Source organism: Parasteatoda tepidariorum, chromosome 11 (genome assembly GCF_982258835.1).
Source record: "Parasteatoda tepidariorum strain Cologne lab strain chromosome 11, Ptep-v5.0, whole genome shotgun sequence".
In the NCBI taxonomy this organism is placed as follows: domain Eukaryota; kingdom Metazoa; phylum Arthropoda; class Arachnida; order Araneae; family Theridiidae; genus Parasteatoda; species Parasteatoda tepidariorum.
Genome location: NC_141765.1, coordinates 7,039,951 through 7,066,690, shown reverse-complemented (window position 1 = coordinate 7,066,690; position 26,740 = coordinate 7,039,951). Strand labels below are relative to the sequence as shown.

The 26,740-nt window shown below is 28.5% G+C and overlaps 1 protein-coding gene across 1 annotated transcript in view; it reads right to left on the bottom strand.

Moving 5' to 3' along the window:
• Nucleotides 1-26,740, bottom strand: part of LOC107450611 (gamma-aminobutyric acid receptor subunit beta) — a 410,218-nt gene that overhangs the window by 74,583 nt on the left and 308,895 nt on the right. The gene's annotated exons all lie outside the window — the stretch shown is intronic.

Genomic DNA, 26,740 nt, shown 5'->3' with positions numbered 1-26,740 from the left:
AATAAAAATTCCTGACCCGTTTTGGGAGCTCTGCCTGCCAGACTACTACAGAATATATTCTTGATTCTCACAAAACACGATTTTTATGAGAAGCCACTGAAGGTTATTGAGTTTTTAAAAGTTTTAAAAGTGTATCATATATTTAGTCTAGCTCGACTACACATGGAGTTTAGCATCTACAACGTATAACAAATACGGTCTCTACGCCATAAAAATTCCCTTTTTTAAATCGACAAATTAATTTCTTAAACTCAAAGAACAATGGGAACTAAATTCCAGGTTAAATATAAAGATAAATATGAGTTTTAAATGTAATTGGCTGCAATTGATGAAAATATTTTCAAAAAAATTATGCTGTCATTGAAAAAATAAATGGAATTCGAAATCGATATTTCAATTGCGAAAAAATAATGTTTTTGCCTTTGGACATGGCAATCGAGAAAAAGAATTTTATCCAATTATCAGATTTGAATTGTAGTTAACTGTTTGAGATTCCAACTCTCTGCTTTTGTGCTACTTATATTCTCAAAATATTAATGCCAGTTATTGCAAAAATAATATGAAGAGGCGTCACTTTATTTTGTGAATGCTTTAGTGAAGGGAATACAACTTTGTGAATGATTAAAATCCATTTTCTGTTTCGATTGGCTTCTTTTTTTTACAAACAAAGGTGTTTTTAGATTCACGCAAGATTTCAATTTAGCACAGTTTGTGCTTTAATATTATTGTAGAGCATTGCTATCTAAATATCTGTTTGACGACTAGAATCGTGCTCCAAGATCATACAATTTAACACTGCGTCAACCAGGTCCTGATCATTCACATTTAAAGGATAGGGTGAAATTAATTGTTACATCAGTGCAATTATTGCACCTTTATTGAAAATGGATATTTCTTCAAAAGAACGCGTATATGATAGTACGGACACCACTGTCATTACTCTAAATACAGTCCCTTAAACAACCCTTCATTGTAAACTTCAAGAATCAATAAAAATTATTAAATCCATGCTATTTTAATTAAATACCTGAGTTTTCTAGCAAAATTCGGGACACTATGTCAAAACATCTTGAGGAGATTTATACTAACCACAAGAAGCTTGCTTCTTTTAAATTAGTTTTTCATTTTGTCCATAGCACAAAACTTGTCTATGATTTTACAAATAAATAATTGAAATGATAAGTTTAATCAATGTATTGTAATGAAATATTCATCTAGTGTTGGTGAAAATTCCCTAGTTTTATGCACTTTAATAAAGATTAATATGCCTTTCAAATTTTGAGCTGATCAATAATTTTCAAAATAGCTACAGAATAGCAAACAAAAGGTTCCAATTAGAAATTTTATGAATAGAAAATCAGTCATCAATTTGTAAAGTCATTTGAATAAATTTTGCTGACAAAATCTTTTTCAAGAGTTAATTAAATTTTGCATAATCGAACTCATAAGAAATATTTTATATTTAATAAATTTATGTTTGCGTTGATCTCACAATGATATGCATCTATTTTCAAAATCTTCATTTTGAGTGAAATTATATGTAAACTGAGCTCTAAGTTAGGTTGTAAATATTTATGAAACCGGATTTGGCTCTTCATTGATTAACAGAAATATGAATATCGATTAATATGCCAAAGACTTTCACCTAATAATGCAGATTTATGCAATCAGTTGAAATGAGGGCATTTTGCAGGCAGTTGCTGTTGAATGCACAATTTACTCATCAGTGATGAATTGTATGATGTTTGACAACATGGTAAGAGGAGCTTATTAAATCCAATTTTCTTATCAAAACGAGCTTTGTTCAACAGAATATTTAAAGGTTGAGCAGTTTTAAGAAGCTTCATTAGTTTTATTGGAGTTAACGTAGTTTTGGTATTGCTGTAAAATAATGAGAGAGTCGACAAATATGCTGATTTTATAGTTTCTACTTTATAATACATAAAAATATAAACTCTACATAAAGCATTTTAAAAGGATTACATCTCCACACTGCTAAAATTTTCATTCTTAAATTATGGTAAAATGACTGACAGCTGTCTGGCCATCCGATTAACCGTAAAGTTTACGGTAAGGAACATTTTTTTTCCTTTATGATTTTGAAACAATTTACAAAAACTATGGTTATAAAACCATGAATACAAAACTATACGGTTTTTTAAACATTTACTGCTAGAATTATTTAAAAACTGAAGGAAAAAAATTATTTAACTAGACATAGGAGTTCGGCTTTTCGTAAGGTAATGGGCATTGGAGAGTGCCGGACTCTGGAAATTCTTCATGTGTTGAAGGGAATGGAGGAAATATTGCAGTGTCAACACTAGGACTCGAACTCCAGTTTTACTGGTTATGCGATTGACAGATAATCCCGCTCGGCTATAATATGCACGCAGTTGCAAACAACTAAGTAGCATCATTAGTTGGTTCTAGTTGGTGCGACAAAATTCTGGTTGTTTAACTGCATTGGGTGAAAGCAGTTAATAAACAGTTTTTCAACTAAACAGTTTGATTACCATTTTATTTATGGTTATTTGACTGTTTTGATTAAATATAATAAAATAACCATTCAATAAATAGTTATTTAACCATTTTTTTCCCAAGAAATTTCTAACAGTGCATGGCAGAGTGTAAAAACTGATAATTTAGAGGGGAACATAACATGCACTTCCATTACATTGAGGGAAAATGAATGCTTTTTAAATATTTCAGTTATCATTTGAGAAATTTAAAGAATGCATATGTAACAAAATAAATACAGTGTAGTTTAAAAAAAATTAAGCTAAATTTAGGAAAATATATTACTTGTTATTTTTTTTTCTAAAAAGGAGAGCTTTGTAACTACTTCACCTTTATCAGACTTACTATAATTTACTTCATTAATTAGTTGATAATTTTTTAAGCTGTTTCCTCAAAAAGTATATGGCGATAGACTAGCTAAAACTAAAAGGCACCAAGTTTCAACCTCATAAAATAAGTTTCGAATGTTAAGGAGTTTTGTTTTGGAAGTTATAAAAATTAGTTTTAAAATACAGATTTAAATAAATGGAATAAAAACTATGAATCGAATCAAAATACATGGGCGATTTCCAGGTATCAATATTTTAAATATAGCCCCATATCAATACGCTCAAAATTATTTTGATAAAATGTAATAAAACTAAAAGTAAGGGAGCAAGATTTTAAAATATATTTCTAGAATATAACTTTCTGGATATATTCAGAAGTATATAGTATTAGAATTTTAACAACGTTTGTATTAAGTTACATACAATGCGTGTAAGATTTTTTGTTAACAAAACTTTGATTTTTTAAACTGAAAGATAGGATAATTTGAATAACTCGTAAAATTTAACTGTTTTTCATTAAATAAGCAAGAAAGCGCCAACGTTATTGAAAATGTATCAAGTAGGATTGAAAGTACAGCAATTTTTTATGCTATAAAGAATACCTTTGACGAACGAAGTTATAGTGCCCAATTAAATTGTGGAAAAACATTTCTTATCTTGAGAATTGCAAAATAATCTGCCTCATTGTAGCTTATATAGGCTTACGCATATACAGGAAAAGTACTTTCTAATGAACATACTATTAGACAATGCTATATATAAATTATCGGTTTTTCAAAATTATTCACATTTTGAAATATTTTTGCCGTTCGATTTATGGAAAATAACACAACCTTATCACTAGTACTACAATACAAGAGGAATCAAATTTACAAACTACCTCCTATGACTATTTATGGTTCATCAATGCGTTTACGAAGTTATTTTACTAGCCGCAAAAAAAACAATACACCATTTCAACAAATAAATAAATAATTAAATGAAGAAAAAAAATTAAGAACAATTTTGTTTATTCTTAAATAATTTTGTCTTCTCCTTTTCTTAAAGTACTGTGTGAAAATGAAGGAAAAAAACGGACGTCTCTAAATAACTCAATAAGAAATCGAATTTTGAAAAGTCATATACCTAAAATTCAATTTCTCAAGAACTATACAACCGATGTCGTACAAATTTTGTATTTTGCCATAAAAAATTACATACTTTGAAATGATGTAAAAAATTATATTACTTACAATTCAAAATATTTTCGACAATTATTAAATATCATAATAAAAAATAAAAAAAATATTTACTAATATTTATTTTTTGCATGGAATTACATTTGGATAAACGAATTTCATAATCACTCTCCTGACCTAACTATGGATACCATATTTCCCAGACTGCGGCTACCCCCTAAATTTTAGAGGTCAGAAATCCGAATCCCTTGTAAAAAAGAAGGTATGTTTATTCATGAAAAATCGCTTTTGTGTCTGATTTCATAACTTAAAATATCGTCTCCACTAACTAGTTGGAATATTTGAAGTCATCCCCTTGAGCCATTAAGTTTGAGTTCTAGAACGTGAAGATCAAAAGTTATTCAGGCAAAATTATATTTTTTGGCACATTGTACATTAATTTCATTCGGGAATTTTTGCAGTGTTCTACGATGTACAGCAATTTCTTGGGCAAAAATGAAATCATTGCATTCCAATGTGCAGCACTTCAATCAAGTAAAAGAACGTTATAGATCCCAAATTTAATGCAAGAAAAAACATTTGGATACCTACCAATCCCGAAAAATATTACCCAGTTTCCGTTGCTGACAAAACTTAACGGTCTGGCAGAGCATCTCTACCACTTTGAAATGTTTTCAAACCCTGTTGCTACCTTTGTTATCGAACCAATGAAACATCTCAGTAATCATTGTTTCCCCTTGTTGGTGTCACAGAAACGATCCTCTGTAGAGCGCTAATGAAAACTTATGACTATGATCACCTTCTTGATAGTTTTCACATGTACTCTTGTAATATTATGCTTTTGTATTTGTCTTGAGATTAGAAATAAGAAAAATATTATTTTCGTTCAATAAAATCTTCATCAAAGTTGGCATCTATTATTAGATATACAAAAATCTTAGGATACCGTCGTGAAGGTGTTGTATATTAATGTCCGCGATGAAGGAAAGTACACTTCGGATCGATGAATGATCCCAAATTCAAGTTAACCCATTGGCGCTCTAAAGAAAAGATGCTACTCACGATGTCAACATGATTTTGAGAAATGGAGGGCTGATTCAGGGGCCCCCATCAGGGAGGAAGGTGGGCGCACGATGGGCCCACTTAAAGCTTGGGGGGGATTTTTACACTAAATAAAACGAATAGTTTGGGGGGGGGGATTTAGACGAGAGAATTTTTTTTTAAGTACATAAATGAAAGAAGCAACTGGCCATTTTCATGCATACATAACTTGAACTCATATTCAATAACGCATTTGTTGAAAATTGGAGCATGTCAACCAACAGAGTTACATTTAGACTACGGAGTAAGTGGCCGACAATTTTCAATTACCTGGTATAGAGCAAAACTACAAAATGGAACCGAAAAATACAGAAAGTGGCTATCCTATAGCCCCGCCACACATAAGGTATACAGCATATATTGCATAATGTTTGGTGGCCCCAAAGCATCCAACGTATGGACTGAAAGATATTTTGTGATATGGACCATTGGCTGCTAGATATCACGAGGCATGAAAAAATCATTGAACATGTTGATGCTGAAAAGGCAATTATTCGCTGGTTACGAGGGGGACGAACAGATAGAAGGAATGCAACAATTCAAAGCGCTATAGTTGAGCGAAATCGCCATGTTGTGAGTTGCATGATTGATTGCGCGAAATATCTTACAACAGAAATGATGGCATTTCAAGGACATGATTCAAAATCAGGTAAATTTTGGAACTTGTTCAGGGTTATAGTGAAGCATAATCCTTATGCACAAAGTTATTTGGATAAACCAGACGCTGATCGCGAAAAAAAGAAACGCATTGTGTCAAATCTCCTGAGATGGCTCAATCAAAACAGACTTATCCAGGCAATGGAGTTACGCATCATCAATGAAATTGTTCCGAGTCTTAAACTACACAAGGTATGATCACTCATTATTGACTGCACTCAAGACGTCAGCAAGAAAGAGGTGATGGCTATCATTGTTCGCTACCTAGAGAATTCATCGAATTAAAATAAACCACCAAAAGTAGTTGAGCGTCTACTGAAAGTATTAACACTCAAATCGTCCACAGGAGCGGCTATGAAAGAAATAGTTCTTCAAGAATCCAAAATTCCGCTAGAAACCCTCGTTGGGCGGAGCTACGATGGTGCTCTCAATATGCGTGTCGATTTCAAAGGTTTGAAAACACTGATCCAGGAAGTTGCACCAAAGGCTCAATATATTTGGTGCAGTAGTCACCGTTTTAATTTTGCGATAAACACAGTCGGTAAATCGTCGATTGAAATGAAAAGAGCCATTGATATGCTAGAAGACTTATGCGTCTTTATATCTGGCTTCACACGAAATGCAGTTTTCGTGGAAGAGCAAGGAAATGGACAGTGTCGGTCGTTAAAGCGAGTCCAGACAACGAGATTTAGCAGTACTAAAGACGCTGTAACTACTATTATAAAGACTTTTACTACTGTAATTTCTACATTGAAGAGAATAATTGGAGATCCGCACATGGAACATGAAACCGTCACTAAAGCGACTGGTTTGCTGCACAGAGTACAAGATATAAACTTTGTTGTGTCTCTCCATATAATAGATAAAATTTTTACCATTACATCCTCTGTGACAATATTAATGCAGGGAGTTGCAGTCGACCTGGCTCAAGCAGCCCAGTTGCTTGAAATTTGCAAATTTGGCATCAGGAAATTAAGAGAAAATGTGGACACATCGTGGAAAAAAATATGGGAGTTGTCATGCACATTTTCCGAAACTCATGGCATTGATACCGAGATCAATCGGAGACAAATGAGAGTTCCCCACTTGCCTGGTGAAAATTGCCGGGATGAAAGACTTCATGGAGAAGAATTACTAAAAACGAGTTTATATATTGTGGCTCTGGATGGTTTGAGCATTCAACTTGAAGATCTTTCTCCGGAAAAAAATTTGACTTTGTACCGTCAAGTGAGTCTTTTTTAGCCAAAAAGTTCAAGATCTTCGACATTCAAAGCTACAAAAGATGACATAGACTTTCTATGCAATAAGTACGGTCTCGATGCTGACGAAGCAGTTAATGATGAACTTAAGAGATCTTTATCTTGAATTGGGAGAAGATGACACTGAAATTCATAAGGAATATCACAATGCAACATCACTGGACACAGAAGAAGAAAGCTCAGAGTCTGAAATTGACGAATCAGATATGGCGGTTCTTTATAAGGATCAGAGGAAGTAAGGATTTTTTCCCCACTGAAAGTAGCTTTCGAAATTTCCGCATTTTCTACAATAAAATGCATTTATAAGATCTTGGCCATTCTACCAGTCACAAGTTGTTCCGCCGAAAGAGCGTTCAGCCGGCTTAAAATCATCAAAAATAAATTGCGGTCCACCACTGGCACGAAGCGTCTTAACAGTATTCTGATGATTGCTGCAGGAAAGGATATATTGCAGAGAGTGTCGACAGATCATATTATTGATACTTTTGCCATGAGCTCGGAAGTTTTAAAGAAATTATTATTACCAGCCTGTTCTCTCGACTATAGCATCAATAATATGATTTGTTGAGACTTTTTTAGATGTATCGTGTATGTTTTAACCCTTACAGTCACTATCTTTATTCAGCGATCAAAGACAAGTATTTTTGTGCGCTCTGTGCAACTTTTTACCAAATTAAGGGAAAAATGTAAAAAAAAATTATACTTATCTATATAATGAAACAATTTTGTAAAATATAATGTGCATGTTTATTTATTAATTAACAAATATTAGCAACAAATGCATTATTTGCTTTGGTTACTTTTGTACATTGTTTATGAATGAGACTTACACATGCCTAAAATTTTTTACAGTTCAAAAAGAAACAATAAATATCAACTTTTTTGTTTATTAAAAATGTCGTTTGCAGTGAATCAATAAATCTTGAATTTTTTTATTGTTAAAAAATTAATTTTTTTAAAAATGACTAATGAAAATTTGTTTTAAAAAATATGTTTACATTCTTGACGGTATAAAGAACCATTTGCATAATTTTTTTGTTAAAAAACGGCGATCGACAGGGCTAAAATATGATCTCGAAATCATGTCCATTATAATGGACATTTGCCTGAAAGGGTTAATTGTACTAAACTTCTCAATTCTTGTGATGATTGCTGGTAGCCATTTGCTGCATTGTTTGGTAACTTCAATAAACTTATTTTTTTAATTATCAGTTTAAAACTTCTGAGCTCCTTAATCTACAGGTGCCATCAGTAACTTATGATTTATTGTTATAGTTTTAGTCAGCCCATTTTCAATTATTTTTTGAGCCGTCTTTTTTAATTTATTTAATTTTGCTTTAAACATATTTTCAGCATTCACAATCAGGATCAAGGTCTGCATTTGTCATATGAGTAGAATGCAAGCAAAGTAGCACTATTTCGAACAAGCTAACATGGAAAGGGGAAGTTAGCAAATTTTTTTTTGGGGGGGGGTGAATGCGCCCAAGAGCTTGAGGGGGGGGGCACTGGGCTGATCTGATCAATAAAAATTAGCAAAGTCTAACCAGCACTAAACACTTACTCCGACGTGCAACCATTTTATACGACAACACATTCCTGACATAGACTTTGGACAATCATCTATAGCATTGCGATGTATTTTTTAATTTCAATACCATGCAGCAACTACCCCTTCAACTGGGTCGACGGTAAAACACTCTACAGTTTGCCTACAGTATCGTCTCCCTGCTCCTATATCATGTTTGCACATGCCCGATGCTTTTCGACTTTCAGGGCTACGTTGTTTCTACTTTATTTACAGTAGTTGCAATATATAAGAGTATAGGGTTCTAATAATAGAAACTCTGTGTTCTTGTATTCACTACTACAGATTATTAGCCGAATTGTTTTATTAATAACAAGCATAAAATATATTGAATGTCCAAATAATCATAAACAGATCCAAATTTCTAACAGAAATGATCCATAAAACCTTTTGTTAAGCAAAAGAAAAACATACTAGAAAGTTATAATTATTTCAATTAATCTCAATTAACTCTAAGGCGCATTTATAACTATATTATTTAATAAATGAAGACATAAAATATAGTTTCAACAGCGCAATTTAAATATTAGTCAACGCTGATTATCTTTAAAACAAAATGTCATACATATTTATAATAAATGCAAATTGTTATAAACATTTTAAAGCTTAATTAGAATCATTTAATTATTTTAAATTGTTTCAATGGCTTACTGAGTGGAAGGTGTAACAAAAAGGAGGCTTTTGATTTATTAAAATAGTTTTATAAATAATACCATGGAAAGTGTAAGAGAATCCGATTGACAAACTCTCAATAAGGGGAAGTATTTGATCAATTCAACGGTCTTATTGTATTGATCCTAAGTAGTGTTATTTCAATGAATCGAGAAATGGACTGTTCTCTAATTGACTTCAAACAATCCGTACCCTAAACTCTAAGGCTTGAGTACTATGTTGGTTGCTTACAATGCTGTATAATGGGATGCGAAATAATTATATGCTGTTGTCTAATATAATACCAAACAGAGTGATGTTTTCATTCAGAGAAATCGAAAGCAAGTAGAAATGTACACCTGAATTAAACATTTTTATATTTTTGAAACGAAAATAACATTTTGTTTGTTCGAAGGTAATTTGTATAAATATTTAATTACTTAAGAATAAATAAATAATTTTTTAAGGCGGCTTTTTATTTGAAGATTAAATAAATAATGTATCGACAAATTAAGGAGAAAAAATTTTTAAATTCTGAAAAAAAGGACTAATTCATTATGATAGCCCTAAAAGCATAAATGTGCTTAGAACTTTCCATAAACTGTACTAATTTTAATGATAGTATTATAATTTAAAGAATAAAGAAAGTTTGTAACTATTACGACGACCCTGTTTATATTACTTCTAATTATCTAAAATATTTATTTTTAACGTTGTTTTTGGAGGCTCCGTCGACAAAGAAAATAAAAATACAAAGATAATTATAAGTGCCTTACACTTGAAGCAATGCGATGTTTTTAAACTATATATATAGTCTTGCCCTGAAGAATTATCTGGGCTTTAGAACAGGCAAATAACTTAAATATTTTAAAAGTTATTAAACTTTTTTTAAAAAGTGCCAATTTCGTGATATGTTTTCCTAGATAAACAATATCAGAGTCAATGCCGTATCCTTAGTTTTTGCAAATTTATTTGAGCCCACCTATTACTGCATTGGAGTATGTTTTTAAATATTAAAAAATTCTTATAATTTTTTCAAAACTGTGGCCACATTGACATTGTGCACCACTTCCAAAATAAGATACGCTAAACATGACCTAACAGTCATGAGTAACAATTGCAAACTCACAGCAGTTATAAAACATTATTCGCTCATCATTTCATAATACGACGGAGCCTCCGAAAGGAATATTTGCTAACAGAATGCCTATACAAATTTTTTATCATAAAAAACCGCAAATATAAACTACATTGCTCAGAAATATTTGATCAATATACAATTTAATTACACAAAACTATGGTTCGACTTGTACAGAACACCAAATAAATTCTTTATTCAGATTGCAGAAAATTTGCATCGTTTTATGCTTCAACCTTGAATCAAATTGAAGAACTACACGTTTCTTCAACTCTTGTAGCTTGCAAAAACAATAGTTCAAATTTTTGAATTAAAAATATTACGTTCTTTCGGTCCACTGGAAAGTACTTCGGTTTTCATATTGTGTATTTTAGGGAGAATTTCTGTAGTAAAATTTATTTCTGTAGTTTATTTTGTGTTGATTCAAGATTAAGAAATCAATATAAACATGTAATTTAATTACATCAACTGTGTGCTCAGTGTGTTCCTTAGAATCCTACATTTATATTTATTTTTAGACTGCTAGTCAGAAATAAAGACAAAAAAGAATACACTTAAATTGTGACAAATTGCAATTCTATACATAATAATAAAAGCGGCTGTGTGTGTGTGTGTGTGTGTGTCTGTAATCACAATATATCGCCCCAGAAGCCTCGCCCGGGCACGAAACTCGGCCCATAATTGTGTTTTGACATAATGAAGAAGTATTTTTTTTCTTTTTCAAAAATTTTGATTAGTTATTTAGTTATCAGTCATTTTGTAAGTCTATGCTTTTCGTCTGCTTTTTCGTCTTCAAAGAGCCATATTCAAAAAACTATTAAAAAATGCATATACTTTTCCCCACTCTTATAAATGTATGCTAATGCGAACCTCACAATTGAAATATTAATTTTCGACAACTTAAACCAATAATATACGAAGGAATTAATAATTTAATTGTAAAGTTCGCATTAGTTTACATTTATTAAAGTGGAGAAAAGTTCAACTTTTGTATTAAAAATGTGGCAACATATTCGATACGTAAATAGAACGCTTCGCTTTGATATATTTGTCGCTGTTCATAATTGTTATAATAAGTTTTTCTTCTTCTTTTCACGCTCTATTTTTTTTTCTTAAGCGAAGACGATAATTTTTATAGCGATATTGTAGTACTTTGTACAACTAAAAATTCTTTTCACAACACTTTAAAAATATTTACTCTATTTTCTTTATATATACAGAGAACAGTCGGCAAAGAATTCGATTAGGTTGAAAAACTTTTCGCTAAAAAGGAACGAATTCCAAAAGAAAAAATAAACAACTTAAAGAATAAAAATGCTGATGCCAGCCAATTTTTTGAAAGTTAACTTAGAAATAACAAACCAAATGATGTTAAATAACAAACCAAACGATGTTAACAAAATGACGTAGAAAGCGCAACTAGATCAAAATTATACAAGCACAACTAGATCAAATTATAATACCTGAGTGCTTGACGTAACAGATATAGAAATAGAATTTGATACCATAAAAAATTATATAGAAATAGAAATTGATACCATAAAAAAATTATTCATTTTCGTGTTCTTTTCATGTATTTAGCATTTTAGTTTTTTTTTCTTAAGCGTTGTAGCTATATAATTTCAAACATCTTCAAGAGCTATAACACATCTGCAGCAGAACTGGATATGAAGACAAACTTGCTGGACAGGAACACTTTAATTGTCCACTAATCTTCAGATTTCCTGCTATGTTTTAAAAAACTTTATTTGTGAAAACCTTCAGCGTGGCGGACAGCTGGCCGCCTTAGGCGGCTAGTATATAATATTTAAAGGAAATAACAAAACGTTACTGCAATCTGAGCAAAGAAATAGCAAAACGTATTGTAATCAGACAAACTCTAATTCAGAAATGTCTTTCATTCGCACCATTGGCAATGGCTGTAAAATTCCTTAAAAAATATTGGTTAATTTTCAGCAACGTTTATAGAAATAATAAATTAAAATTTTAAAATAATACATTACATTATTTATTTTCTTAAAATGAATTGAAATCAGAAAAACATTAAAATAATTCTGAGATATCATAACAGTAAAAACATTTGCTAAGGAAATTGATACATATAAATTAAACGTACATATAAATTACACAAACTTACATATAAATTACAAGTACATATAAATTAATCGGAATTAGAAACATAATTTCTATCTAAACAAATCATGACAAAGCGTATCAGTTTGATTTAGATAACCAATTGCAAATTTCAATTAATTACTTATTTTAATTGAATAAATGAATTATTTTAATTTAATAATATGTTTAAATTTGCAAATTACAAATCTTCTTTTCCGAAAAAATACTTTTTAGCTACCTGAAATAGAATTACTAGAAATTTAGTTACCTGAAATGAAAATTTAATTGTATTTTATAACCAGTTCATGTTTAAATTTCGAAGAAGTTTGAATTATGTAGAGAGACATTCATAAATTTATAACTCAATTATAAATGATACAGATTCTTCATTAAAATACGATGTCTTCTCTAAAGCGGAAATAAAATGAGAAAAAATCTTTGCGAGGAGTTTTAAAACGAGAGCTTTGCAATAATTTACATTTTAATATTAAAATTTCAAATAGTTTTATTTCAAAAATGTTTTTATTTTATTTTAACTCTTTAACATAACTATTAGTTTCCATTGAAATATGACGTCTTTGATTGAGTGGCAATAAAGTGACCAAATGCTTTGCATGGTAATTTGAAACGAAAATTTACACTAATTTATATTTAAATGTTAAAAAGATTATGTATATTCATTAGCAAAATGTTAATTATTTTCAACCTATTAAGTAACTTTTGCAATTAAAATTGTATTTTTTACAATTGACTATGTTTTATTAATGTCAAAAAAAGATATAAATTATTCAGAATCTATTTTACATGATTACTATGATCAATTGGTAACTTGAAATATTATTGTTTTTAGAAACATCATTGTTGAAGAAGACTATAAATTATAATAATATTATCATGCATTTTGAAGTTTGAATACTGTAAAAAGATAAACTCAAATTCATAACTAAAGTATAAATGATACAGATTTATAAGTCATTATTCTTCAGTAAAATAATAAAAAATAAATATGAATAAAATGTGATGTCCACGTTGAAGTGGCAATAAAATTATTATTATCGTTGCATGACATCTTAAAACAAAAATTTACAATAATTTCGATTATTATAAAGTTGAAATAAATCCATTTGTAAAATATTCATTATTTTCAGCATATCAAAAAAATATTGATATTAAAAATGATATATTATACAATTTCAATCTTTTATTAAGTATTAACAATATCAATTATTCAGAATGTACGCGTTATGACCCATTGGTAACTTTAACTATCAGTACTTTTATAAGCATGAATTTTGAAGAGGACTATAATTTATAATATAAATATACATTTCTAAGAATAATAACTTTGAATTTTTAATGAAACAATCACAAATTCATAACTCAATTTTAAATAATACAGATTTATAAATTATTATTATTCATTAAAATCTGATGCCCTCTTTCAATGGACAATAAAATGAGAATCATCGTTGTTTAAAATGAAAATTTACAACAATGTATATTTAAATATTAAAAAGTTAAGATAAATTTATTAGTATAATATTCATTATTTTCAACATATTAAGAAGATGTTGCTGTTAAAATTGGTATTTTATACATTTTCCTACGTTTTATTAAATATCAACAACGATATAAATCATTCAAAATGCACGTGCTATGATCCATTGGTAACTTTAAATATCAGTATTTTTAGAAGCATGAATTTTGAAGAGGACTATAAATTATTAATGGTATATCCATAATATGTCACAAAATGCTCTCGCTTGGCAATACTGATACAGATGAGTGAAGCTTCTACTGATGCGTGGGTCCTTGTGGTACATTCTATTGTGTAGAAGGCAATCATCTACACAACATTCTCTACGTTTAGATACCCATAATGGAAATGGGATTCGATGGAAGCCCTAATGGCTTATGACTAAGGGATGATATATAGAGTTTAAGGAATTTGAACATAGTTCTTTCTCAAACACGTAAACTCTCAGGTTAGTTTAAAAATTGGATTAAATTACTTTAAAGGAAAATATGATAATAATGTTTAAAAATATAATTGAATTAAAAAGTGAATAACATGTAATTCCAAAACTTTATGTTCGATTATTGAAAAATTTTGAGTTTATAATGTTTTTAAAATAAAAAAATTGCTTTAGTATATTTAAACTAAAAATTTCCAAAAATACAATTTCAAGTTTGCTGAATTAAAATACAAATATATCAATAAATGAATATATTTCTTTTAAAAATTTGATGTAAGCCCTAATGGTTTTTAATGTGAGGATGATAGAAAGAGTTCAAGGCAATAGCACACACTTCTTTTTCAGACATGTAAAACTTTAAGGATTGTTAAAAAATTAAAGTAAACTAGAAAGCTTAATAACAATTTTAATTTTATGTTTGGTAAGCAGGAGTCTTAAAATTACAAATTCAAAGTAAAGTTTACAAACCTATAAAAAAAATTTCAAAATAAGAGCAGATTTGAGCTTAATTTTTTTTCAGGTCACGCTGACAACTGCGCAATAAACTGTAATACATAAATTCAAAATTTAATTTATGTATTACAAAAAAGTATTACAATTAATTACAATTTTATGCATTGCAATAATAATTACAATTAATTACAATTTATGCATTACAATTAGTTACTATTTAAGGTATCCCGTTGGTTTAAACACAATTTTTTTGAAAGAGGGCTTATTTAAATTTTATGTTTCTGTTTGGTAAGTAGAAGTTCTAAAATTGCAAATTCAAAGTAAAGTTTAAAAATGCATAAAATATTCTTCAAAATAAGAACAGATTTGAACTTAAAACCTTTTTGATGTCATGCTAACAGCTGTACGAAAAAATATTTAAAATATAATTTTTTTTTCAGATAAATAATATAAGCACCTGCGTTTCGACCTAAAACCTTAAAAAATTTCAAAAAGAGAATGAAACAGAGCTGATCATATTGTTTAATATTAAATTTTTAAAGAAAATTGAAACATTTCCTTACTTAAAACTTGATAAAAATAACAATTTAACTATTAGACTTTAGCTTTTAGTACAAAACATCGTTAACTTTATACAAAATCTGCAAACAAAATTTCAAACGAATTCCACAATAAACTTTTTTTGTAATGTGTGTTAGCTTAAAGAAACTTTCTAAAAATCAACGTTGTTTAGAAAATGCATTTCAAATTCTGAAATTCAAGAAAATTCTGAAATATACGAAAATTCTGACAACAACAATAATGATAATTCAGAATTTTTATTTCTGAATTTCCTTCATTTCAGATTTTCATTTCATTCTGAATTTCATTATTATGAATTTCCTTTATCGTAAAAATGTAGTTAATTTAAATTTTAAAGAAAAGGTTAAAATAGACAAAGTGTACCAAAATAATTTTAGTTTCGTTTCCAAAAATTTACTTCCTGTTTGGTTTTATTTGTTTGTATGCAAAAAAATATGCATAGCTTCAATTCTAAAAATCAGAGCTCACAAATAAGATAAAAGATTTTAGTAAGCTAATGAACAAAAGTTCAAATATGGAATAAAAACGAATTGAAATTTTCTTTAAAATTACCGGTACCTTAAAAGGAAAATATGATAATAATTGTTAAAAATATAAGTTTTTAAAAGGCGATAACAAATAATTACAAAACAATTCATATTCGATTAAGGAAAAGTACCTTGATTATGTTTTCAGAAGAGAAACATCGTTTTAGTGTTTTAAAACTAAAGATTTCTAAATATATAAATTGAAGTTTGCAGAATTAAAAAATAAATATATCCATAAATGGTTTTTGAGACGGGTTTTTTGGTTTGTTTAAAAACTGAAGTAAAATACTTTAAAGAAAATATAATAAATGTATTAAAATATAATTGAATTTAAAAACGATAAGCCGTAGTTCCGAAACTACTGATATTCGAATAGTGAGAAGTATTGACGGATTAAATGGTAATATACAATAAAATAAATACATAATAAATCGCTTTATTGTTTTAAAACTAAAAACGCAAATTTGTAGAATTAAAATATTAATACAACCATTGATGGATGTTTTTTAGCGAGAGTAATAAAATTATTTAATATTCAACTTCAAAATTTTTCTATCAAATTAACGTAAATATTTTGATCACAAATATTTTTATGTTTGGAACACTGAGAAAAATGTATGGCCAAAATTACCAGAATATGGTAAAATTTACCGTGCTTCTGGCTCTTTGGAAATACCACAAATCTCGGTAATGTTCATCGAAAAGTTTTAGTAATGATTTCGTAAAATTAACAATAAAATGTGGCTTTATAATGCATGATCAAATTTGCTAATTTTACCATGATACCATGGCATAAAAACCATTGATTTGGTGAAATTTAATTCTTAGTTTTCTATTTTTTACTTAATAAGTGGTAATAAGAACTATAATTTTGAAAACTAGAACATCCGCTGATCCGTTACGAAGAAATTACTAAATGAATGCTTTAAATATCGTATTTTTTGGATTTATTAAGCAGAGTTATTATTTTATTTTTTAAAAGGAATGTGTGGGCCTTTCTCAGAAGTTCATACCTAGCTGCTCTACATCCCCAGTAACTGATCTCTAGTTCCTCAGTTTCAAGAAGTCCTCATTCAAGCGGTCTTTACATCACTCTTCGGATTTTCCTCTCGGTCTTCTGTTAGGGCTCATTCTTATTAAGTGCGCAACTAATCTCAATCTATCCAGCTTAAAAAATTTAATAAAATCCTCACTTTTAAAAGTTTTATAAATTTCGAAGTTGTGTCTTTGTTTTCCAGATATTATTAGTATTACTATCAAGAACAGCACCAAAGATGGTTTTACAAGTTTTCGAAAGATCGTTAAGATCTTATCCTCTTTTTTTTGTCAAGATCTATGTCTCTGAAGCATAAATCAAGACTAATTTTATCAAGATCTCTGTCCTTCTTTTCATCTAATGGGATTTCAATAGTGATGTTAAACCAAAGAAGCAGCGATTGACTGCAATAATCTTTTTTTTTTCTTATTTCCTTTTGATAGTTTATTTCTGATCCTAAATAGACAAAATCATGATTCAGATTTAAAAGAATCCAAACATTTTTGAGATGTTTTCTTTTTAGCACAATAGCACTTTTTAGCACGCATAAATTTGAAGCACATGTTTTACAGAGGTTAAAAAAATAGATAAATGATTTCCTAGATAATAAAATTAAATTAATAAAATTAAAAAATTAAAATTTACATATTAAGATAATGGGCAAAATTAGATCCTCTATATTTTTAACTATTTATTAACGGTGATAAAACGAGAAAAAAATGTGTTTGTTAATGCACATTATGAATGTATAAATTACTGCTAATATTGCCACGTTCTCGTTAAAGCTTTTATTTATGCCGATATTTCGATTTAAAACTGAATAAGAAGGAAAATTGTAAAGAGATGAAAATGTATCCTTAGTTTTGTTCTGCTTGAAAAACTAGTTATTTATTATCATTAATTTTCACATTTAATTATAAAATTTGTTAACATATCATGCAACAAGCTAGAAAATATTCATGGAAAAATTACTATATAGTAATGATACTTCTGGGAAAATAAACATGATTCTGGCAATAAAATTCAAAATTATGCGGTAATTAAATAATTAATTTGGTAAATTTTTAGTTCATATTGTAACAATTTAACGGAAATTCTGGTTTTCAGAAACAAAACAGAAAAGTAAATTTAACCAAATGAATGGTTCTTATGCCATGCACTAAGCTATCAATGATAAAATTTCCCAATTTCAACACATTTGCCAAATTTTTTCAGATTTTAGAAAACCATATTTTATTGTTATTTTTTCCAAAATCATTACTACAGAGCTTCGGTAAAAATTACTGAGCTTTTCGGTATTGCAATTGAGCCAGAAGCATGGCTCATATTCTGGCAGCTTTGACCACAATTTAATTTTCTAAGAGTCAAAACAGTGTTTTCTGAAATATGTCAAACGATTCCAAATAAAATACTTCCAAGGGTTCTCTTCGACTTCTCCAACTTATTGTTGCAAATCATTTTAACTTTAAGTCATGGATGTTTTCAAATATGAGAGTCTTTTGCTGATAAAAGATAGTAGCTAATTCTGAAACATTTTGATATTGTAATGCAATTTTTTTTCTCCATTTTAGATAGCAGCTAACTAAACGTTTTCATAACTTTGAGATTTGCTTCAATTATTCTCTAATTCATTTTTTCTAATTTTAGGTGTGTGAAATATTTTAACATACACTCTATAACAAAAAAATCGACGCACCAAGAAGGAGTTGTCCGATAGAAACGAAAATTGGTGGATAGGAAGACAATGTACGGAATAGTAAATAATTAAAATTTCAGAACAATTGAATAATTTATTGTGGAGTTACAGTAACAAGTTCAATAAGGTGTTTACCCGCCTCTAGCCTGGATATAAGCTGCCACACGGCGCGTCATAGACCGATAAAGCTCCCGGATGGTCTCTTGCGGTATTTCCTGCCAAATTCGATCCAATTGTCGAACGAGGTCATCAACATTCCGTGCCAGATGCAATCGCCTTCCCATCATATCCCAGGCATGCTCGATGGGAGAGAGATCTGGTGATCTGGGGGTCCAAGGAAGAGTTTGACGAGCTTGCAGACAGTTCATAGCAACACGTGCCGTAAGTGGTCTGGCATTGTCCTGCTGAAAAACCAGCCCAGGGCGCTGCAAAAGGAACGGTAGCAAAACAAGTCTTAGGATGTCGTCGACGTACCGCTGTGCAGTAATTGTACCTCTAATGACGACCAAAGGGGTCCGGCTGTCAAAGGAAATGGCACCCCAGACCATAATGCCTTGTTGAGGGCCGGTGTGGCGTGCAATAATGAAGGCAGGATCCCCCCTCTGCCCTGTGCGTCTCCAAACACGTCTTCGATGATCGTCAGGACTCAGTTGGAAGCGGGATTCGTCGCTAAAGACTATACGTCCCCAGTCGGCATCATTCCAGCCTGATAGAGCGTCGATTTTGCGCGTCTTAGTGCGTTCTTGGTGCGTCGATTTTTTTGTTACAGAGTGTATTTATCCTTTCAGGATGTAAGGCCAAGAAATTTAGCAATGTTAAAAGCAAAAAAGCCACTTAACTAACGAACAAATATTTCAAAAAAACAGAATATTTGTTTCATTCCACTTGTTTAAATTTAATTCGGTTAACATGTGGAACAAAGTATTCGAATTTTTTTAAACTCCACATTTTTAACATTTTAATGTATTTATACCGATTTTTACTCAAATCTATGTATACTATAATTTATTTATGTGTCAAATATATCTTTAGCAATAACGGAGAATCCCGAGCAATATTTTAGTTCTAAAGTAATGAAGTAGTTTCAACTAACTGACAACCAAATACAATAAAGTTTCCACTCACTTGAATTGAACCTGCGGATTTTTATTTTATTTTATAACCATAGTGTAAACAGCTGACTCAATTTTAAGGTGAGGTAAGACTACTAATGCTCAACTCCCTAGTCTTGTTATTTTGAATCCAATCCAGAAGACAAGGGAACTTCTGGATCAAGTATTGAAAGAAATTTGTTTTTGTGGAAGATTTTTTGAGGGATCGATCACGTTTTTTTGCGCTAGATGCTGAAGAAAACCATGAAAACCTCCTTCCGTTAGCCGGGTAGCAAGTGAACTCAAACCTATGATCTGTCTACCTCTGATGATAGATTACATCAACACTATGATCGGTGCTAGTCGGGTGCGGAACCCGGATCACCTCATTGAGTAGCGTCGGACTGTAAGCTTTTGACATTGGATAGTTTAAAGGACAAAAAGTTTATTAATTATTTTCAAATGCGTTCTCGAAAGTTTCTTTATAATTCTCTTACGCTAAGCACTTGAACGAAATTTATATTATGAACTATATATTTCGAATTACTATAAGAGGAAACCAATTTGTTTTTCAGAAAATGGCAAGTTAATGGCATTTTTAAGTTTAATGGCAAGAAATTCTCGTCCTATCATTCAGGCAGTATCAAGTCGAATAAAATTATGTGGAAGTGAGATTAGGAATATATATATATATATATATATATATATATATATATATATATATATATATATATATATATATATATATATACATATACATATATTGCCAAAATTATTTACTAAACAATTTCTTTGTTAATTTGTATAATTTTTCCATGTGCAAATCCATTCCGGGCAAATCCGTGGCTAAAATTATCTACTAAAATTTTTTTTCTTTGTTAATTTTTCCACGTGCAAATCCATTTCTGGCAAATCCGTGTTAAAATTATCTAATAAATTTTTTTTCTTTGATAATTTATATAATTTTTCCATGTGCTAATCCGTGCAAATCCGTGGCTAAAATTATTTGCAAAACAGGCAATTTATGTTTCTCTTTTCTATTTTATATTTTTTCTTAAATAAACATCTATTTTCTAAAGCTTTTTATGGTCAATTTTTAAAATTATCCAGTATAATATTACCTTCCGCACATCCATTTCGGGCCCATCCTTGGTAACTAACAAATCAATGCACAGAATAACAAATCACTTCAGCAGTGCAGTAAGAACGACACTTTAAAACCCTCTTGTTACACTCAATTTGCGCCTTTGTTTTCATATTTTGTAATCTGGCAATCTTTCTGCGAAAACATTTTTAAATCATTCTTGAAAAATTCCCGTCAATGTAAGCTGATCTGATTTCGTTACTCGTTATATAGTTCATTTTTACACTGTTTTTTCTTCTTATTTTTTTATTTTCTGTTTTTACATGTTATTTTTACTTTTTGTGTTCTATCTTATTACTTGTAATTTTTATAAAAAATTTTTTTGAGTGCTCTTCACACTATTTTATTAATATATTTTGCTTTGGCTTTATTGATACAATATCAGAAAGCACTCTGTTTTGCGGATATGATCGTGTGGGCAGATTAAAAGATAATATCTTTTTTTTCCGGTTTTTTAAATAAAATTTCATCCTTTTTCTTTTTTTTTTAAACTGTTGTTTGATATTTTTTTACTTATTATATCCCCCCTTTTTTTTCATATGTCTATAATTTTTCTTTGTCTTATTCTACATTTTGAATATATATATATATATATATATATATATATATATATATATATATATATATATATATATATATATATATATATATATATATATATATATATATATATATATATATATATATATATATATATATATATATATATATATAAATATATATATATATATATATATATATATATATATATATATATATATATATATATATATATATATATATATATATATATATATATATATATATATATATATATATATAATAAATAAATAAATTCAAGAAAACACGAAGAAAAACAATAAGTTTCATTTAGTGCGCTTAAGCTGCAAGTAAACAGAACTCATTAGATAAGTTCGAAATGAAGATAAAACAAAGAAAAATTATAGATAGACATATGAAAAAAGGGGGAAATAATAAGTAAAGAATAACAAAAAATAGTTTAAAAAAAAAGAAAAAGAAAAGGATGAAATTTTATTTAAAAAAACCGGTTTTTTTAAATAAAATTTCATCCTACTTTATTTTAATTTTTTTTAAAAACTGTTGTTTGTTATTTTTTTACTCATTATTTCCCCCCTTTTTTCATATGTCTATAATTTTTCTTTGTTTTATCTTCATTTTGAACTTATCTAATGAGTTCTGTTTACTTGCAGCTTAAGCGCAATAAATGAAACTTATTGTTTTTCTTCGTGTTTTCTTGAATTTATTTATTTATTACATATATGTTTATATATATATGTCTATATATATATATATATATATATATATATATATATATATATATATATATATATATATATATATATATATATATATATATATATATATATATATATATATATATATATATATATATCCAAGTTACAGTAATTACTCTATCTCATCTAACAGTATGGTCAAAGTCCTAGTCAGCGCCCTGCACTTTTATTAGCCCTTTCTCTTCTTAGTAGAAAAAAAAATTAATCGAACTTATAGAAATACAGCTTTAATATCACGGCTTTAGGTTTCTTTTTAAGTTTACGTCAGTAGCTCTCAACAATCTGAATTTCCAATATAACGACTATATTGAAGCCTCTTACCTTGACTAATATAATCTTTGCTGGTTAGAAAAGTTTTCCAAAACTGCCTAAATTCTCGTTGCAAATGTTGTTGCTGTATGGCGATACATTTAGTAGCTAAGTGCTATTTTTGCTTTAAAATTATATTTCTTCTGAATTGTTTGTCTTTCTGAACTTACAGTAAGTATTGATAAACTCTTAGCAAGGAAACAGAGCCAATCATCACACTGAGTTCGCGAGAGTAAATTTAAGTGGTATTTTAATCTAGTCCATTAATTACTTTAATATAAGTTTCAATAAATGTTTTTTTTTTAATAAAATATGTACTTTTTTTATTAGAGGAATTTTTCTCACACTCACATTCCTATACTAATTATTGATTTGTTATTTGATAACTGAAATTTTAACTACACATAATTTTAAACATCAAAGTATTTAAAAGCATATGCATATAAACATAGTTCATGGTTAGCAAGTTAAACAAAAATTTTATCAAATAAGTTTTTTCAAAAATTTGAACATACACTGTTAAAAAATTAGTATTCATTGTTCAATTTAGTATTCATTGCCGCGTTGCATCAAAAATTGGGATTCATTTGCAGCCTACATAAAATGAAGCTCAATTTTACCATATTTTGGTATTTTTACTAGCTCCAAAAATCAGTAGAAGATGGACCCAAAAGTAGGTGTTTTGAAGAAACGGAACACAAATTTGTATGCTTTTTTTTTTTTTATATATAAAAGTTGAGGAAGGTAGCACCATTATTAGATATTTTTAGCTATTTGCCGTAACAAAACTATTTCCGTAGGAAGTTATTTTATGACATACCTCTAACCATTTTATACCGTCAACCAAATTTAAAAAGGCACCATAAAAGAAATGAACTTTAATTCATGTAAATGAGCCTTTAAATGAGCCTTATTTAACTAAATAAGTAGAAACTTGAAACAACATACATTAGTCTTCCCGATTCACCGAGACCGAATTGAAAAGAAAACATGGCGTCGTAAACAAATATCTTAGTTTACAGTCAACGTCAAAGTCTAGTGTCTTTTACCAAATTTTGGTTCAGTCAGTTGCACCGTGGACATAGTTCTCGATCATAGTTCACAATTTATCGTGTGACTGAAATAAAATGGTCTTTCACTTAACTTTGGAACAATAAGAATCTTTGCACCAAATTAAAAAAATTGTCATAATATTACTTAATATTAGTTATTTGGTTTCATTTTTAGTGCTATAAAACACTTGAACTGAAAAACGGTAAAAATTAATAACGTATTTCCAATAATTTAAAGAATGAATAAATATTTAAGCAGCATAAATATTCCCTTTTTTCTTCCTTAAAATAATCCCTGTAAATTTCAAACATAATAAAGTAAAAATTTTATAATATACAACCTTTAAGACTATAACTTAAAATGGAGTTTAGTTTTTTTTATTTAAAAAATAAATAAATAAAATTTATAATATAATCCAATCTGCATCAATCACATTATTTCAATTATAGAAAATTTAAAAATATCCTTTTTTGGGGGCCCGCAATTATTGGTACAAAATAACAAAATACTATGTTATAGATTCTAAATATAATAATTTAACAGCCTGTTTTTTTTTAAGGAAATATTATTAATTTAATAATCAGTCCTATTATTATTTTTACTAAAGTGATAATTTATTCAAACAGAAAGAATTCAATCATTTAAGGTCACGAGAAGCGAGTCATAATTTTGATTCCTATCAACTGACATAACTTATGCTCATCAAACTAAAAGAACTTTTGCGCACGAAAAATTTGCTTTTTTAATTCACTAATTTCCGGATATATACTGAATTCGAGCCCGCAAGGCCTGAACAGATTAACTTTTTCTTTTAAGTGTCTGATGTTCGTTCCTATGATTCACTATCAATGCAGTTTATATAATCAAGAGTAAAATTCTGCTTTCGTTAAAAATATGAGATTATTTACGACCACTAACTTACAGGTTTTTGTCATAAATTCATTAGGGCATGTATCTTGTAAAAAATTGGTTTCATTCTTATTATTTTTTGTTAGTTGTATTTCCAATTAAATTGAAAGATAATACTTATAGAAAGAAAAACTAAATGAAAAGAAAATGTTATATTATTTTATTAATGAGATGTTATTAAAGTATCTGATATCATTCATTCATTCTTTAGGACATGTATCTTACAATGTGCATAGAAATGCAGCATTTTTTTGTTAAGAAGAGGCTGTACCCGCCATTATTCTTCATTGTTATTACATTTTCAACTAAATTAAAAGAAAATTTTACTAGAAAAAAGAACAAGTTAAAAAAAATTTCAGCATCTCTTTTTTTAAGTGATTTTAAATATTTTTTCATTAAAATTAATACTTTTAATGACCTAAGAAATAAATATTTCAATTGCGCAAAAAACCGCAAATACAATTTTAAACTATTTCTTAAATGTGTTGTTTATTAATTATTATTTAATAAAACAGAAAACTCATAGCTATTTCCTCTTTAATTTAACCTTTAACCCCACAGCTTTCCTTCCGATGAAGTATCAGCAAAATACAGCAGGAGAGAAATAAATTACCACTCACACAAACCGAATTGTAAAATTTATATTTTAATTTAAAAATTTACAATAATTATTTCGTGCTAAAGTAATTATAAAACTGGAGATTTTCTTAAATTTTCATTACATTTCAATCCCATAAGAGTAAAAATATTCATCACTTGACTGTTTGCAACCGGAATAAAACTTGTTAACTCATTCGAATATACTAAACACTTTGAATTATGACATTAATTGGAGACTCTAATTGACATTAATCATTCGCCATGATGACAAGGGGTTGTAATCGGTTTGCAGGTTTCTCTCCTAATTGAAGCCATTCAATTTTCAACAGTTTGTAGATTTCAGAGTTGAATGTTTTCTTACACTAAAAGGAATCTCAATTTCTTAAAAAAATATTGAGAATATCTTTTGTTATTTGGCCCACTTATTCTTAAAAATTTCTAAAGAATATTGTCTGAAGAGAATCGTAAAAAAATAATCTGAAGAAAGCCTTCAAAATATAATCTTATGATTTTCTTAAAATATAGGTTCATGCGGGCGAAATAACTTAAGATATTTAACAGATTTTTTTAAGATTTTTTGAAGAATGTATATACTTTAGATATTAAATTTTTTTTTAAAAAAATCTTCAAAATGTAAGCCAAATAATTAAAGAAGTTTTTAAAAAAAATTTCTGGTCATTTTTCTGAACTTTATATGTAAGTCAGATAAATTTAGGAAAATAAACACAGTTATTATATTCTTTGAAAGATATTTCTTTTTAATGAACATTCATTTATACATAATTCTTCACCCAAAATAATTTTTAAATCAATAATAAGTTTAATATTACTCCAGATAAATATGCATTAACAATGAATAAAATACTTTGACTGATATTTTTAAATAATTATTGTTAGTATAAAGGCATGTTATTCAAATAAACAACCTTTTCTTCAGACTCATGTACTCTTTATAATAATTTATAATACAAAAGTAATCAAATATTAAATAAATATAAAAGGCAGCCAAAACTTAAGAGAATCAGGTATTTTAAGCAACAAATAAATTAATCAATAAAGAAAATTGAAGGTTACTTATATATTTTTAATAAACTCTAATATAGGCTTTATACTGAACTATTATCCTTAATTAAACGACTTCCAAAGATCCTCACAACTTTCAAATTGCGAAAAAGAAAGAAAATGTCATTTTTTTTCAATATCTTTTTTTAAACATGTATAAGAAAAAAAAATTTCTCTTCAAATTTTATAAATGCTACTTTAGTGCATAAAAATGTCCTTTATTTATCTTTTATGAACCAAAATAAAAATATAAATAAAAATATTATACTAAAAATAAAAACATTGAGAAAAAATTCAGATAATGCTTGCTTTCAGCAATCACATGTCTGTTTCAGTTTAACTCCTGTAAAAGTACATACAAAATTATTTTCAACGTGCAATACTTTCCTAAACATAGTATTATTGACTATTCCACTTATCTTAAAGATTATCTTATGAACTTGAAATTCCACTCAA